The sequence below is a fragment of the Rhineura floridana genome, chromosome 1 (genome assembly GCF_030035675.1).
Source record: "Rhineura floridana isolate rRhiFlo1 chromosome 1, rRhiFlo1.hap2, whole genome shotgun sequence".
Classification (NCBI taxonomy): domain Eukaryota; kingdom Metazoa; phylum Chordata; class Lepidosauria; order Squamata; family Rhineuridae; genus Rhineura; species Rhineura floridana.
Window position 1 is genome coordinate 239,573,958 of NC_084480.1, and position 15,426 is coordinate 239,589,383.

Here is a 15,426-nt window from a genome sequence, read left to right on the forward strand (position 1 = left end):
ATGTAAGAATCTACTCTGAACTCTAGTGGAGAAGGGTTGGAGTTCAATGGCAGAGCACATGCAGTGTATCTAAAAGGTCCCAGGTTCAGCCCCTGGCATCTCCAGGTGGGACTGGGAAAGACTCCTGTCTGAAACTCTAATGAGCCACTGCTAGTCACTGTAGGCAATATTAAGGTAGATGGACCAGTCTTCTGATTCAGTACAATACATCTTCCAATGTTCCTATGTAGTGTCTTAACTGACAAACATGTAAGTGGTACAGAGTATGTGCTAACTTAGCAACACTTACTTGCACCTAGCAACGTATCTATCGTCCTTTAATTCAGTGCAGCACAGAAGATGCATTTTAAGCTGGTAACCATCACAGGCAACTCTTATTTATCTTTATTTATAAATATACTTGTGGTATCAAAGTGGTTTACAAAAATAAAAAATACAGTAATACCCATTAAAAATACAGTAAAAACAAAGGTCAACTACTGTAAAAACACATCCTCTGTTTTCCTCTATTATATGTATCATGGTATTGTGGCTGACCTGAAAGCACACTCCAGAGCACTGCAGGCTTATGGGTCAAGGAATAAAAGAACTCCTTTTAGGAATATGAAAAGAATTTCTATATTATCCCAGAAATCAGTTACTTGAAAGTGCCCCTGTGATTGGGTGTGGAGCTGTAATTTAGATGGTACAAACTGCTAATCAGGGCCGGCTCCATGGATCGTAAGACAAGCGCTTCCAAGCCACCATCCCCCCCGCTTCACCTACCTTTCTCTGCTGTTCTTTCCGGCTGTGCACACTGTGCGTGCAGGGTTGCCATCAATCAAGATGGCAGCTGAGGGTTCTGTAAGGGACTGAAGCCTCTGCCACCATCTTGGTTGATGGCACGCAGTGTGCGCATTGCTGCCATCAACCAAGACGGCGGCAGAGGCTTCAGTCCCTTACGGAAACCTCGGCTGCCATCTTGATTGATGGCAACCCTGCGTGCGCAGTGCGCGCAGCCACAAACAACAGCAGAGAAAGGTAGGTGAAGCGGGGGGGATGGTGGTGGGCGGTGGTGGTGGGTGGCTCAGAAGCTCCTGTCTTGCAATCCACGGTGTGGCTCATGCCATGGATTGCGGAAGGGGAGCAGAGGGCCCCTCAGGGCCCCCCCAGGGGCTCCTGTAGCTGCGGGGCCCTCGGGCCAGTGCCCAACCTGGCCGCCCTTTGGAACTGGCCCTGCTGCTAATATTCACTAGTCAAATATGACTGTACTTTCAAACCACAATATAATTTAAATTATAAGAGACATATATCACTTACTTATAGAGGGTTTACCAGACTTTACAGAAGGTCAGAAAGATTACAAAGCAAAGATAAGACACTGGGAAAAAGCTACCTGTACTGTAAAACTCATCATATTTATTCTGAAGTTAACTGGAGTCAGAAGATGAATAAACAAATAGCCCTTGCTCCATTTTTCCTTATTACTACTTTGTGATCCAGCAGTAACTCACTAAGGTAAGAAGAAAGATGATGTTGTTCTAGATCAGGCTAGCTAACATGGTGTCCTCCTCATTTGGGGGACAATCCCACCATTCCTGATCATTCGACATGCTGGGACTGATGGGAGTTGCAGTGTACAACAGCTAGACACCAACATGTTGGCTACCCCTTTTGTAGTTCATCTTTGTTGTTCTTTTATTATTGTACTTTATTGTTTCCTACTAATCTATCAGCTCCTCTGAGTCTTTTGGAAGTGTAGGACATAAAACAAACCTACAAACCAACATCAGGGGCAGTGTCTCTGAAGTATATTTTGTGTGTCTGTTTTCACAGGCTGGTTTCAGTATGCATAATCATGATACTACTTTTAAAAGACTGATTAACTGTGGAAATTGGAAACTGCAGAGTATGTATTGTAGGAAAGTTGATTTCCTTTAATGCATTCCGCAAAACCCTCAAGTAGGTCATTAATGTGATGCCTGGGGAAGCATAAAAATAAAAATAAAATTGTGGCATTCCACCTGTTTTTTTGGTTGCTTTTTTAAAAAAGAATATTTCCATGTTGTTCTCAGATTATGATTAAATACCATCCCTTGAAATCATGCTCTCACAGCTCAGTCCACAAGGCATGTTTAGCTCATATTCCATAGGAATGCAAGGAGGTTTGTGCAAGATTAGTTCAAGACTGCCAACTGTTTTCCTGTTGTATGCTCTTCTATAAGTAGGTTTAGCTGGAAAAACTCTTGACATTTATACATCCCTCTATTCTTTGGTATATGGTCTTAGTTATTTAGTAAGCAATCCTGCAAAAAACTAGTTGAAACTTAGCAGAGCTGGCTCTGTAAGACAAACAGGAATTAAAATATGTAAATATATTTTTGCCAGAGCAAGCATATATGACTGAATGCATTATGGTAGTAGTTTCACTCTTTAAAAGCCCTATATTTACACAGTAACTTTTCAGAGAAAACCACATTGCAATGAGCATGAAATTAGTATTTTCTTTACCATGAATTTTGTAATTTTAGATAACTATAGCAGAGAACCAAAACAGCCAAAACCTGATGCTACAAAAGTTTCCTATTTCTCAATGATGGGTAAATGGAGAGTGTTTATTTACTGGCACCCTATAGGAGGGCAGCAAGTAAAGAGGGGCTTTATGGGGCTTTAGAGTAAATTTACATTTTGTTACATATTGTGACAAAAAGGGGCATGATGATACTGATATTAAAAATATTCTACCTCTATCTCACTATACCAAAGCCATCTTAATAGTAACAAATGCTGAATATTGTTATGAGTTTGTAAAAGGACATATCACTTTGCTTTTATATAACATGGCACATGATTGTAGATTTAAAAAAAGCTGAATGTTCCCAAATGGCTTCAATTCTCTCTCCAGCCTTTAGAATGCTACAGTCTTCAGCTAGTGAGAGAGCTTAGGGAATATTTTCTTGAACGATAGACCTCAGTCCATGCTGAATGTCTTTGGAGATTTGATATAGAAATAGCAACTGTCAATACCTGCATCCTGCATTAGCATATCACTCCCAATATGTTCTGCTTCTATTTTTAAAAAAACATAAATAGATAGTGTTCTCTTTCATTAAAAGGAAACAAATCATACTGCTCTGGAATGTGGGATGAGCTGCTTCTATGTTTTAAATTTATTCAGTTATTGTTATATTTATTTAAATCATAAATATAAATAAATATAACTTAATAACTGAATAAATTTAAAACATGAGAGAACCAGTGTGGTGTAGTGGTTAAGGTGTTGGACTATGACCTGGGAGACCAGGGTTCGAATCCCCACACAGCCATGAAGCTCACTGGGTGATCTTGGGCCAGTCACTGCCTCTCAGCCTTAGAGGAAGACAATGGTAAACCCCCTCTGAATACCGCTTACCATGAAAACCCTATTCATAGGGTCGCCATAAGTCGGAATCAACTTGAAGGCAGTCCATTTCCATTTTTTATTTAAATGAATAGCCATGGTTAGAGGAATGGTTGCCATATCCCTGCTCTTCGCATTACAATAGTGGTGCCAACAAAAAGGGCCATTTTTAAAAGCTTCCTTTATGAGAATTCTTCTTTGAGTTATCTTCTCAGAAGAGTCTCTTCCTTGCAAGCAAATAGCTCACTCAATCTGCCCTTACTCTATTCACTACCTTATAATGCTCTCCTGTAAGTGTTCCTGTTGTTGTTATGTGCCTTCAAGTTGATCATGACTTATGGCGACCCTATGAATCAGCGACCTCCAAGAGCATCTGTCATGAACCACCCTGTTCAGATCTTGTAAGTTCAGGTTTGTGGCTTCCTTTATGGAATCAATCCATCTCTTGATTGACCTTCCTTTTTTTCTACTCCCTTCTGTTTCCCCCAGCATGATTGTCTTTTCTAGTGAATCATGTCTTCTCATTCTGTGTCCAAAGTATAACTTCAGTTTCATCATTTTAGCTTCTAGTGATAGTTCTGGTTTAATTTGTTCTAACACCCAATTAATTGTCTTTTTTGCAGTCCATGGTACGCGCAAAGCTCTCCTCCAACACAACATTTCAAATGAGTTGATTTTTCTCTTATCCCCTTTTTGCACTGTCCAACTTTCACATCCATACATAGAGATCGGGAATACCATGGTCTGAATGATCCTGACTTTAGTATTCAGTGATACCTCTTTGCATTTGAGGATCTTTTATAGTTCTCTCATAGCTGCCCTCCCCAGTCCTAGCCTTCTTCTTATTTCTTGACTATTGTCTCCATTTTGGTTAATGACTGCGCCGAGGTATTGATAATCCTTGACAAGTTCAACATCCTCATCAACTTTAAAGTTACATAAACCTTCTGTTGTCATTACTTTAGTCTTTTTGATGTTCAGCTGTAGTCCTGTTTTTGTGCTTTCCTCTAACTTTCATCAGCATTTGTTTCAAATTATTACTGGTTTCTGCCAGTAGTATGGTATTGTCTGCATATCTTAAATTACTGATATTTCTCCCTCCAATTTTGGTCCAACCATCTTGGTCCAATCCTGCTTTCTATATGATATGTTCTGCGTATAGACTAAACAAATAGGGTAATAAAATACACCCCTGTCTCACACCCTTTCTGATTGGGAACCAATTGGTTTCTCCATATTCTGTCCTTACAGTAGCCTCTTGTGCAGAGTATAGGTTGTGCATCAGGACAATCAGATGCTGTGACACCCCCATTTCTTTTAAGGCATTCCATAGTTTTTCATGATCTACACAATCAGAGGCTTCGCTGTAATCTATAAAATGCAGAGTGATTTCCTTCTGAAATTCCTTGGCCTGTTCCATTATCCAACGTATGTTTGCAATACAATCTCTGGTGCCTCTTCCCTTTCTGAATCCAGCCTGGACATCTGGCATTTCTTGCTCCATATATGGCAAGAGCCTTTGTTGTAGAATCTTGAGCATTACTTTACTTGCATGGGATATTAAGGCAACAGTTCAATAATTACTGCATTCTCTGGGATCTCCTTTCTCTGGAATTGGGATGGACCATTGTTTAGTTTACCATATTTGTTGACAAAATTTTATCAAAATTTGGACAGATTCAGTCTCCATAGCTTGTAGCAACTCTATTGGTATGCCATCTGTTCCTGGTGATTTGTTTCTGTCCTGTTCGGAGCCAAGGAACGCAGGTACACACGTTTCAGTAAAGCTTTCTTGTTTTATTAAAGTTACATCAACCTTAAACGCCTTCTGACTCATTCATCTAACTATGCTTTCTAGGAACTGTTTCTACTGTTGGCTTGTGTGCGTTGTTGTGTGAAACAGCATACATTATGTTGGAGTTAAGTTGAGCAAGAAACATCTTCAGAGCATGTTAAGAGTCTTTATTGAAAGACATTAAGGCCAGAGGCTTAAGAGTAAATACATGTAGAGATTCTTCAGTCACCCCCCTTCTGGTACATCTCTCTCCATAGATAAACACAAAAGACAGCCTCTCAGCTCAGAGGCATAATTCAGAAGAAGACAACACATAGACTCTGTTGGAACTTTCCCAGTCGCTATCAGATGGCTACCATAGCAACGACCCTGGCAGTCCGTTCCCAGACAGAGCATAGACATAACTCCCCCTTAACCACAGTTACGTCTTCACACTTGCAGGCTTCATGGAAAACTACTAGAGACAGTAATGCCTACTGGTCACCAGCCCAACAGCCTCCCTTTTTTCCATTAAGACTGCAAAATACACATGAAATACATCTCCATAATACATAATCATACAGTCATACATATCTACAATACCTCTTGCAATACATTTCAGTACAGTTCAGTACAGTTCAAACTTACATCTCAGTAAAGTTCAAAACCTTATTCACTCAAACTTTGGTTCAACACATGTCAAATAAAGTGTCTCAGGATCCATGTCTACAACTTTATTCATTCCAGGACTTGTTATTAATCCCACAGTAAATCTGTCAGGCGGTTTGCCTAAATTCGCTCTCGTGGAGCATCTTAAAGGAACCAGAGCCTCGGCTCTCTCTGCCCCCCCATTTGTGCTTGTGCTTGGCACAACCTGCGCAGGAGCTTCCATTTCCTCAGTTTTTTGTTTCTTTGATCTGCGTTTTCCAGAAATGAGCTCATTCAAAGCATCTCTGAGAGGTATTTGTGTACCTTCCACTTTAACGTTAACATCTGGCTGAAATTTCTGTGATTGTGTTCGTGTTTGTGTTTGTGTGTCATTTGTTCCTGTAAGAAGGACTGTCTCCCTTTGATCCCAAAGCTTTTCTGAGACTTTAATGCTTCTGCTCAGAATTAACTGCTGTGTTTCTGGACACCAAACTTTGAAATATGCATTCTCTTGTGCTCTAGGTGCACGTTTGCCACGTCTCTTACCCTGTGGCTTGTAAACTCGGCTGCGATGCACTCTTTCAGGCATCAGCCTGACTGCATTACATGAATACTGTGGCTGTGTGCTTTTAACAGCTGTCTTCTTACAGCTCTGGCGGTCATTCCCTTTCCGCCCCATTAAACTCAAGGCATCAGCACACTTCACACCCATGGACATTTTAAACTGTGAATCATCAAGGCTTCCCTGCATGCACACTTGATCTCCCCTCATTACAAGACATTGGTATTTGTGAAACAAAATTGAATAATTACAACTTACCAGTTTGCTAACTGATAAAATATTATGAGCCAATTCCGGAACAAACAAACAGTCTGTCATTAGTCCAAGCTTGTCAAATTTCACCAGACCACGTACTTTTACGGATTTCCGTGATCCATCAGCAAGTAAAACAAAGTCCTGCTCATCTGTAGATGTGTAAAACAGACTCCTGTCTTTAATTAATATATGGCTTGCTCCGCTGTCGACAATATAGTTAATTTGTTCCAAGTCTTTAGACTTCTGTTTACAAACAAAGTTCACACTTCCCTGCTTCAAGCCTCCGTCCCTGGAGTTTCGCTTGACTGCACAATCTTTACGGAGATGCCCACGAGCCCCACTGGCAAAACAAGACTTCAGCCGCTGCTGCTCCCGCTTGTTTTCCTGTCTGCTTTCGGCAGCCTGCTCCGGTTCGGCACATTTCTCCTCCTTGCTTCTGACAGCTTCTACCGGCTGGGCTCTCTGCGCCTCCTGCCTCTGCTGCCATTCCTGGGACAAATCCTGCAACGCGTCCCACATCTGTTTAGCCGACGGCTCATCTCTCACACACATCAGTTGAGAATCCGATAGAGCCAAGATTATAAACGCCTGCGCCCTCTGGTCTTGACGTTTCCAGGCCGCGGTCGGTACCGCCGGGGTTTTTTCCTCAATCACATCCCATAAATCCTCTGTTATCAGCAAAGCCCTCATCCTCGGCTTCCAGCTGCCATAATTCTTGTCATTAAGTCGTTCCATCGGCAAGCCTCCCCCAGACAGGTTTACAGCCATGTTGCTCACCTCCGTCTGGTTCAATCAATCAAGCTGCCCTCTCTGGAACTCCGTCTGCCGTTCAGACCAGCAACTTACTCTGGTGTAATGCGCTGTGGAGCGCAACCATCCTCTGCTACCACTGTTGGCTTGTGTGCGTTGTGTGAAACAGCATACATTACGTTGGAGTTAAGTTGAGCAAGAAACATCTTCAGAGCATGTTAAGAGTCTTTATTGAAAGACATTAAGGCCAGAGGCTTAAGAGTAAATACATGTAGAGATTCTTCAGTCACCCCCCTTCTGGTACATCTCTCTCCATAGATAAACACAAAAGACAGCCTCTCAGCTCAGAGGCATAATTCAGAAGAAGACAACACATAGACTCTGTTGGAACTTTCCCAGTCGCTATCAGATGGCTACCATAGCAACGACCCTGGCAGTCCGTTCCCAGACAGAGCATAGACATAACTCCCCCTTAACCACAGTTACGTCTTCACACTTGCAGGCTTCATGGAAAACTACTAGAGACAGTAATGCCTACTGGTCACCAGCCCAACATCTACCTGGGTGTGAAGGGCCAGCTAAAGATCACCCCCACAGTGAGTGGCTCAAGGGTTATGTGCCCTGCCACCTGTGCAGCCATGGGCAAGCTGCATAGTCCCAAGGAGCCCAGTTGCCCCCCAGCTAGCCGTTGCGGACAAGGAAGGGGCTGGCTTGTGCAGCTGTGGCAAGCTGAGCAGGCCCAACCAACAGCTGGGGAGGACTAGCCTCAGAGGAAGGCAATAGTAAACCCTCTCTGAATACCGCTTACCATGAAATCCCTATTCATAGGGTCGCCATAAGTCGGATCGACTTGAAGGCAGTCCATTTCCATTTTCAGTCATCCACTGAGGTCTTTCTCTCTTTTTAATGAGAGGTATCGTCTTTTTGTATTCTTCTCTGAAAATGTGTACCTAGTGTCAGCTAAAATGTAAATCTCAAAATTCATTACCCCTTTTCAGCAAACATTCCACACTTGTATAACCCTTATTCTTTAAGGGTTCTACTTATAAATCAAGAGACCTCTAGATAAGAGGCTCCTAAAGCCTTTAAATGTTTTCTTCCTAGTAAACATAGCCTGAAGTACATAAATTCTATTTATATGGTGATCCTTAGAGGCTGTGTAGATAACTAAAACTCTCATCTAGTAGGAAATTAAGACTACAATCCTAAACATACTTACCTAGGAGAAAGCTTCACAATACCTGTGGAGGAAAGTATTATGATTGGCCATAAGCCAATGAAGTCACAGACTATTTTGATTTCATAAAATTGGAACTCAACTCTGTTTGAAAGTCTTTAGCTTTACTGACTAAAGGAACATATTTTAAATAATATGTTTCAACTGTGTGACTGAAACTAGCTTTGCTTTCTAGCTACAGGGAACTTAAATGTAAGTCTGTTTTGTAAGATGGAAGTATAATTGTCACTGTATTTTGGTTACCAGTTCCTGGTCTGACATTGATATATTTTAAAGAAAAACAATTAAATCTCTCCCCCACCACTTTTTAAGCAGAAGTAAGCACTTGATGGTAATATACGTATCAACAATTCTTGTTCAACTAAGCCTGCAATCCAATACATGTCCACTTACACATAAGCTCCATTGGTTCAATGGGACTTACTCCCAGATAAGTGTGTACTGGATTGAACTCTAAGTCTTTTTTTAAACTAAACTTAAGTAGCTGGAGGCACAATTGTCTCTTTTAAACTTTTTATTTCAGACTCTACATTCACGGTTAACAATTTATTTAATAATAGATAAATATTATTTTTTCATCTTCACTATTACCAGCATAAGAAGGGTTCTGCTGGATCAGGGCAAATACTCATCTAGTGCAGCATCCTGTCCTCACAGGGGCCAACCAAATGCTTATGGGAAGCCCACAAGCAAGACTTGAGTGCAACAGGGCTTTCTGACAGTGGGGAATTGCCCTCTGTTATGGTGTCACATCTTATTGCCACATTATTCACAGTGCTGAGCATTTACGCCTTTAAAATTACTAACCTTATTTTCAAATCTGCTTTTTTCTTGAATTATGAGCACTTCAGATTTCCAGCTTATGTGCATACAAACATACATTTGTGACCAATAGTAAATGATTTTTTATGAAAATGTTACCAACATTCATGTGCATGTTGTTGATATACCTTGAAAAACATTATTTTCTGAAGATATAGGACACTCACCATCCGAACAATTTCAGATGCAATTTGAATTGTCTGAGTGTCAATGAAGGTATTAGTGCGCTCAGAGAAATGGCAAGATTTGCAGAAATATAAAAAATATTTAGGGGGAAAAACAGTCCAATAAGAACGGAGCATGGATTCCTGCAGTGAGCAGGGGGTTGGATTCAATGGCCTTATAGGCCCTTTCCAACTCTACTATTCTATGATTATCAGTGAACACAGTGGGTGATATCCAATGAAGTCATTCCATTAGCTTAGGGACTTCTGCCTGTGCAATGGACCTTCCATTGCGCTGTGCATTCCCCTGCTCCAGAAGGTTGGGGGGAAATCTAGAACAGAAATTGGGTTGGGGGGACAAGGGTGCACTGGGAGAGGAGAGGAAATTCTGTTGTGCAGGCAGAAATCCTTCCACTAATGAGATGGTTCCATTGATTACAGCTCAGAATGTTGACTGACTGTTGGGGAAAAAACTGGAAAACTGTGTGGAGGGAGAGGAAGTGGAATGAAGAGGCTGGAACCCTAAAGTCCATGCACTTATTCAACTGCTTCGATTGCAGAACGTGCACTGCTAGAGGTTTCATGTAATGCTTATTCCACCCTTGTAAGAAATCAGTCTTTTAGTGTGGCAGCACCTAAGCTGTGGTACAGTACTCCCTGCCTATTAACATCAGACAGGCACCTTTCCAGTACTCCTTTTGGCACCTGCTTAAAACATTTTTGTTTAGGCAAGCCTATTCAGGCACACAGATGCTGATGTGTTTTAATCTCTTTTAAGCCTACTGTTGTTTTTAATCATTTTAAAAAAGCTTTTAATTACTTGTTTTTAACATTTTATTGATAATGTTAATTTTTTTTGTAATCTGCTTAGAGGTTTTTCATAATCAAGTAGTATATTAATTTTGTTAAATAAATAAATAAATAAAATAAAAATATCTTCTGGGTAATATTAGCCTTACACAGATGTTATTCTCAATGCATTTTTGGCCTAACGGAAGGAGGCCATGCATACTGGCCCTGCTCCCAAGGTTCCCATCACTGCTGGCTCACCCTCCAGACCTTCATGTATTGGGTGGTAGGTTTGAAGCGGGGACCTATGTGCATTTGGTTGAACACTCATAGGCTCCACCAATCGGGAACCCTGATTGCTCCACTACCATCTTCACAGCACACTGCTAAACAGTGCACCACAACAGAAGACCATCTTTTAATTGTCTAGGTTGGCCTATAGATTAACATCATTAATCTACAGCTGATTCTGGACAATGGTCCTTGCTAGTCCTTGCTTCTAGATAGCCATCCAAACTAAAAATAGCAAAAACAGAGTACACAACAAAGATAAAAACATAGGGATCAGACACTGAAACAAACCCAGATGCCAACTCATACAATACTATTACAGGACCTAATAACATCAGTCACAACATTACAGGGTTCTTTCACCTCCTCACCTTTCTTAAATTGAAATCCCAGTGACCTAAGTAATATTTGCCACTCTTAAAGTCTTCAATATAGCTTGTAAATTACAATTGATCTTTACATTTAATATTTTATCTTGTTTCCCTTCTACTATTCAGCATTATTCTGGAGCACTATGAGTCTCTTCCTTAGCTTAAAGGAGGGGAGAGGGTTCTAAAGATGGACACGCAGAGGTAGCTGACACAGCTAAGATTTGACTAGAATTATCCATAGTCCCTAAAGAGTGAATAAAGGTTCCTAAAGGAAGAGGAACACATAGATATCCTGTATTATTTAAAAATTAAAATACACATTTTTACTATTAGTATCATTTTACTCAAGCAATAGCTATTATAAACACCTTTATATGGTCTTTTTAATGCAAGTCTTACAGGGAAAATCTATCTACGGAGGTTCTTATAAATATTCTGCTATAGCCTGCCTGATGTGGTGCCATTAGGGCAGGGCTTTGGGACAGAAGTCCAGGGAGCTGCCCAGAATGAGCAGGAGGGCCTCCAAATACAACAGGGATGGCTTACTAAGTTTTGAAGTAAGTGAATACCCATTACCACCTACAGAAGAGCTGTGTGTGCATGTGAGAGAGACATCATTAAGCCCAGAGTCTATAAATACCCAACTACACCACTGCCTGTCTCGTTTCTCTGACACACATTTACCCAATATTTGCACAAACCTCTAGCCACAAGAGGGCACTTCTGAGGGCCAAATAAGACGTACAGGCCAAGTGCATGGTTCTTAGCTGTGTGCTTGCAGATTTACTTATAATTGGGAATGAGATGGTCTATTGTAGCCCAACCCCCTCTCCTGCCTTCTTCTTCTTCTTCATTAGGTTTATATCCTGCCCTTTTTCCCAGGGCGGCAAACAAAAACACTAAAAACACTCTAAACATCTTAAAAACAGACTTTAAAATATATTATAACAAAACATCTTAAAAAAACACAAATTACAACAAAACATTTTTAAAAACATCTTTTTAAAAAAGCTTTAAAAACATCTTAAAAGCAATTCCAACACAGATGCAGACTGGGATAAGATCTCTACTTAAAAGACTTGTTGAAAGAGGAAGGTCTTCAGTAGGCACCAAAAGGAGATAGTGCCTGTTTAATATTTAAGGGGAGGGAATTCCAAAGGGTATGTGCCACAACACTGAAGGTCTGCTTCCTATGTTGTGCAAAACGGACCTCCTGATAAGATGGTATCTGCAGGAGACCCTCACCTGCAGAGTAACAGTGATCAACTGGGTATATAAGGGGTAAGACAATCTTTCAGGTATCCTGATCCCAAGCTGTATAGGGTTTTGTACACCAAAACCAGATGTACAAAGCCCAGCAGCTAATAGATAGGCAGTGCAATTCTTTCAGCAGCAGGCTGACATGTTGGCAATACCCTGCCCCAGTGAGCAGTTGTGCCACTGCATTTTGCACCAGCTGCAGCTTCCAGACCAAACAATTCAAGGTCTAAATAGCCTTACCTCTGAAGGGTCTAAAACTCCCATTTCCTGGACTTGATGTCAACAGACCCCTGACAATACAGAAGAGCTCCGCTGGACAATTACTTGAGGATGCGATGGTGGCAGAGAACTGGGCCTTCTTCACCCCCCTCACTGCCACATAGTAGGCACAATTATGATGTTTTACCTGTGCATAATCAACACTTCTTTCGCCGCTTGGGTTCTAGCCATTGTCCAGCCTGTTTCATTGCCCTAAGCTCACTGGTGTACCAAGGTGCAAACCAGGCTCCACAATGCCGGAGAGGGAGCTTGGGGCCAACTGTGTCAACAGCCAGACATGGTTCGCTGTTCCACAGTGTGACAACGGCTTCACCAGAGTCACTTGCTCTATCTACTGGGAACTCCCCCAGGGCATTCAGGAATCCAGTGGATTCCATTAGTCTCCGGGGCCGGAAAAATTAATCTGTCCACCACCCCTGCAACGGAAGGTTGGAGCCATAAGTCTAAACTTCACCAGGGATTGGTCTGACCATGACAACAGGGTGACATCTATCCCCCCAATCTCCAGAACACCCCTTCCTCCATCTGGAGCCAAAACCATGTCAAAGGTGTGCCTTGTCCTGTGTGTCAGACCGGTGACAACTTGAGATAGCCTCATGGTCGCCACAGAGGCCATGAAGTCCTGAGCCAGAACACCAGAGGCAGTCTCAGCATGGACACTGAAATCACCTAGGACTGTCTGTCTGGGCTCCTCCACTACCACAGCCAAGACGGCCTCTACCAGCTTAGTCAGAGAAGCTGCCAGGCAGCAGGGTGGAAGGTACACCAGCAGCAACCGTAGTTTACTGTCTCCTTGGCCCAATACCAGGTGCAGGCTCTCATGGCCAGCTCCAAGACAGAATGATTTCCCAGTGACAGAAATGGAAGTTCTGTAGACCACAGCAACTCCTCCTTCTCGTCCCTGCAGCCTGTGCTGCTATATGCACTGTGCATTCAGAGTATGCAGGTGGGCAAGGTTGGATTAGATCAACTCCTCCCAGCTCATCCACCCATGTCTTAGTAATACACACCAATTGGCACCCTCAAATCATGACTGAGTGTGGTCTTACTGTGTACTGATCTGGCGTTAAATAACAGCACACACAGACTAGTGGGCACAGCAGATGAGCAACCAGAAACCCATCCATGGGAGGAGTGGGAGCGACGAACAAGGTGTAAATAGCCTTGGCCTCATCTTCTGTGGTAGCTTAACACCTCCCCATGGCTATACCTTCCTCTACCCATCATCACTGAAACTGGACCCATATCCCTCCTTACCAAGACTCCTCCTAAACGTATGATATGGACACGACAATAGCCCACCCACAAAACCTATCAGAACCAGTTATCCGGACTTCCCAGGAGGATCGCTCCGCTTGTGTCTGCCTCTAGGACGAGCTCTCATCTCAGAGGAAGCTTTTTCAGTTTTTAAAACCAGTCAGAAGTTTTTTTTTGACTGGGAAAATTTTCTCCCAGGCAAGGGAGAAATGTAGAGATTATCCACAGAAGTTCCGTGGTGTTTGTTGGGGGCTGGAATTCATCAGGATCGTCTCTGAATGAAGGTCTAGCCAGCAAGCGTCGGACGGAGCTAGGGATTACAACTAGCTCAAACTGATTAAGCGAGACTTTTTTTTCTTCAAAGAAAAACATTCTAACAGGCAAGCATTCTTCTGTCTATTATTATCTAGCTTAAATCGTTATAGCAAAAGAAATTTGTCAAGGAATTAGCAACAGGAATTCCTGGGTGAGTTATAACTTTCTCTTTTACACTTGGAACTAGGAGGAAGAAAATCGAAAAAACCTATCTTTGTTTTTATTGCAAAAAGCTGGCATGGAATTGGGCATTATAAAGATATAAACGGATGAGGGGCATCTGATTTGAAGAGAGAAAATTTGATTTATTTGATATTTGAATTTTATATGTCTGGGACTATTTTTTCTGGTCTACTTCTTTTTAACGAATCTGCTTATTCTTTATGCCACTAATTATTTGGATGCTGTGAACTAAATTTGTTTTGCACTTTTGGACACATAAGAGATAAGGCAGTTTGTGCTGTCTAGAGGACTGATGTCATCAGGTTTGGAAGATTAACTCCTTTGTGACTGGAAAAAGAAATAAACTGTTCTTTGCTTGGGAATAGTGGCTATAATTGGAAATTGAAGGTGTTTTGTTCTTTGGGTTTTAAGAATGACAATCAAGAAGGTGGCTGAGACCCTGGATGTACAGGAAGGGATTTCCTCTCTAGATATGTTTCAGAAAATAATGAATGAGATTAAGCTAATCAAACAAGAGATGAGACAGAGCAGACAAGAGATGAAAATTGAATTTGGCAGAATGAGACAGGAGCTGACAGAAATAGAGGATTCTATGAGAATGGAGGTAGATGGGACCAAAGATATAACTGGACAAATAAAAGGAGATGAAAGAAAAATTAAAGGGAAGGTTCAAGCCCTGGAGATTGGAATAGATTTATTAAATATGGACTTGGAAAAAGATTTGGATTTTATGGCTGTGATGGATCCTGGAGACAAATATTACTGTTTGGAACTCAGCGCTGTCCCTGAAGGAATTGGTGAAGAGATTGGAGATAAAGATATCATCGGTTCGAAAAAATTCCTGGACTGGAAGGATTTGATGGAACTTGAAATGGAGAAAGTTTACAGAATTAATTCCAGATTTGTGACAATGGAAAAACTTTCAAGAGATGTGCTAGTGCATTCTGTAAAAAAGAGGAACAGAGATGCGGCTTTGCAACAATATCTCAGTGATACGTTCGGAATTGATGGCAAGGAAATATTTATGATGAAGGAAATTCCTATCAGACTCTTATTATATGACTACGACAGCAAGATTATTGGGTGCGCA

The 15,426-nt window shown here is 41.6% G+C and overlaps 1 protein-coding gene and 1 long non-coding RNA gene across 14 annotated transcripts in view; one reads left to right on the forward strand and one right to left on the reverse strand.

Annotated features, from left to right (window-relative positions):
* The window catches only part of PTPRM (protein tyrosine phosphatase receptor type M), an 838,757-nt gene that overhangs the window by 93,091 nt on the left and 730,240 nt on the right, over positions 1–15,426 (reverse strand). The window lies entirely within an intron of this gene.
* The window catches only part of LOC133369963 (uncharacterized), a 95,522-nt gene that overhangs the window by 4,652 nt on the left and 75,444 nt on the right, over positions 1–15,426 (forward strand). The gene's annotated exons all lie outside the window — the stretch shown is intronic.